The sequence below is a fragment of the Lupinus angustifolius genome, chromosome LG10 (genome assembly GCF_001865875.1).
Source record: "Lupinus angustifolius cultivar Tanjil chromosome LG10, LupAngTanjil_v1.0, whole genome shotgun sequence".
Lineage (NCBI taxonomy): Eukaryota > Viridiplantae > Streptophyta > Magnoliopsida > Fabales > Fabaceae > Lupinus > Lupinus angustifolius.
Genome location: NC_032018.1, coordinates 5,562,808 through 5,565,808, shown reverse-complemented (window position 1 = coordinate 5,565,808; position 3,001 = coordinate 5,562,808).

Sequence of the window (3,001 nt, the reverse complement as noted above, 5' to 3'; positions counted from 1 at the left end):
TGCATCACTTCCTAAGAGACCATGTTCAAAAGAAAGATGTATCTGTAGAATTTGTTGATACTCATAACCAACTTGCAGACATTTTCACTAAGCCCTTGGCAAAAGAACCTTTTTACAAAATTAGACTTGAATTAGGCATTCTTGATGAAGTTTACCTGTCTTAACATGCTTATATGGTTATATGTTTGCTTCATTATGATTATCTCATGCCTACTTAATCTTAAATATATTTATTTGTATTCAAAAACTTCAATTTTTGGTGCATCAATATGCTTAAAATAAATTTTTTGGGATCATTAACCGATTACTCAAAGGTTCTGTCTGAAAATTTTAAAATTTTAATTTGAGTAACCAATTGCTCAAAATGGCATAATCGATTACTCTGTGCTTATAAATAGGTTTTTCTGCATTTTTTAAACTTCATCTTCTTCCTCATTACTCTCTCACTCGAGCATACCTCTCTCTCTTACTAAAATCTTCATTTCTAAATTGTTTTGGGTGATTTTTGTGACCATTCCTATCACATTTTCGATTCTAAACACTTCTAACCGTTCATTTTCGTGAACAGAGGTTTGAATCAAAAAACCCCAAATCTCCAAAAAAAACCAAAAACCTAATATTTCAAAATCCCAAATCCATGACTTCTTCTTCTAGATCAAAGAAACAACGCACCAATACATCTCAAAGGAATCAAGGAACTACTTCTATGCAGTCCAACCCTCTGGATTTAGCAAGACTTCTAGCTAATGAGGAACAATGCAAAGTGTTTGAAGAACACTTCCATGGACGCATTATTTTTACTCCAAAATTCGGCAATGTTGACAATTTTGAGTTTGAAGATTTTCTTTTCCCTTATCTTTTATGTCAACAAAACCTTTTTTATTTTTGTTGTGAGACACATGACATTTATCCAGAACTTGTGCGAGTATTTTACTATAACTTGAACTTTCAAAAAATAGTCTTACTTCCTATGTCAAAGGAAAAGACATTGTTTTGGATCTTAAAACTTTTAGTTCATTATTATGTAACATACCCTCTCAAGGTAACATAACGGGTTTCTGCCTTGTGTGTGAATGGGATAATTATGACCGAAAGGATTTTTATCATTCTCTATGTAGACTTTTAAAAAGGGAAATAGAATTGCATAAGCAATAGGGCTTTGGCGAGACCGTCAAAAACCGAGACATCCTATATGTTGGATATCTCAAGCTTGAGGACCGTTTGCTTCATTATTTTTTGAGCTATGTCATCTTACCAAAATTTTCATATCATTCTCAAATAAGTGACATAGAACTCCAATTGATGTATGCTTTAAAGTTTAACATCAAGATCATTTGGGCTCTAATGATAATGTGATAAATGTGGATTATTAGAGGTACTCAAAGTCCTTTGCCATATGCAATCTTCATAACCAACATTCTTCAACATTTCAGTGTTTCTACAAATGGTGAAACAAAGGTGCCTCTGAATCTTCGAGAAAGCCAAATTGATGTGGACGTGATCCACAAAATGGGTTTCACCCAAGACTCTCGAACATGCATCTACAAACATAGAACCGACAAGCCGACTGCTGCTGCTGAACCATCTGAACCTGAAGCTCCTAACCCTTCTGAACCACAACCGTCTGAGTTTCATGCTCAATGGTCCTCATCTGCTGTCATGCCCACGAACCAAATGATTATGCATGAGTTGGTTTCTCTCCAAGGCTACATCACTAACCGGATGGATGCTCTCGACTCTCACCTCTAGGATTGATAACATGGATATTGATGAAGACAATTCGGAGTTTGAGTCTTAGAATATTTGTTGTTAGGATTTTCTGGTTGTATTATTTTCAAATCGGACAATTTTTTTCCTGCTTATTTATTGTTTTTAAGTTATTGCTGCATATTCCTGGACAAGTTTCTCGAACAAATTTTTTTCATGCTTATTTATTGCTTTTAAGTTATTGCTGCATATTCCTAGACAAATTACTTTATGATGTTTTGTGCTTTTTTGTTCCATTCCTGGATACATGTTTGAAACATCTTATTTATGCATTTGCAATACTTGCTTATATATATCTTAATCCATACAAGAGTATATGCTATCATATTGATATATCTTGATTATATAAAGTGTATGTATGCTATATATATTGTGCTGGAATCTCTTTGCTTTTTTACTTTTTGATGAAGTCAAAAGGGGAAGAAAAGTTGGGGGAAGTGTATTTTCTGTAAAATTATTTCAGGCACATTACTTCAAAGTATAGGGAGAGCATACAAGATAGGGGGAGCATACTCAAGTCAAAACTTCAACATATCTCAAAGTATGCTGCTCTCAAGAAAATTACACTGTCAAGGAGATCTTGGTTTGTCAACATCAAAAAGGGAGACATTGTGAAGAAGATCTTTGCTCCTGACCTTGACAAGGTTTTGATGAAGACACCAACATCACCAAAAAGAAGAAAAGGAAGAATACTTATGAAGACAAAGAAGATTAAAGCTTCAAGACAATTAGATTAAGTCTCTATAGGTACTTCTATCCTAAAAATCTTAAATATGCAAAGTAGTAATGCTCAAACTATTTTTTAAAGAAAGTTGAAACACTTTAAAAATACTTGAAACAATTTTCAAAAATAGTGTGTAACGGGTTACTTCATCTAAGTAACAGGTTACGTGTGTGAGAAAAGAGTTATCCAACTTAAAACTGTCAAGAGTAATCCATTATTGTCTTTGAGTAACAGATTACCAGTTTTAAAAAAGTTGAGTAACCGATTACCCAAATTAGTGTAATCGATTACTCTAATTCGTTTTAAAAAGAAAAGTGGACAGAGAGTTTGGGTAATCGATTACCCACTGTTAGTAATCGATTACTGAGAGCTGTTGCATCAGATTTCAGATTTCAAAATGAAATGTTTTCACTCCAAATGAAATCCCTTCACTTCAAACAACTCCTACACTTTCAAGAAGGCACCATGGATGTTTGGAAAGTCTATATAAAGGCTCTAACTCTCACAACA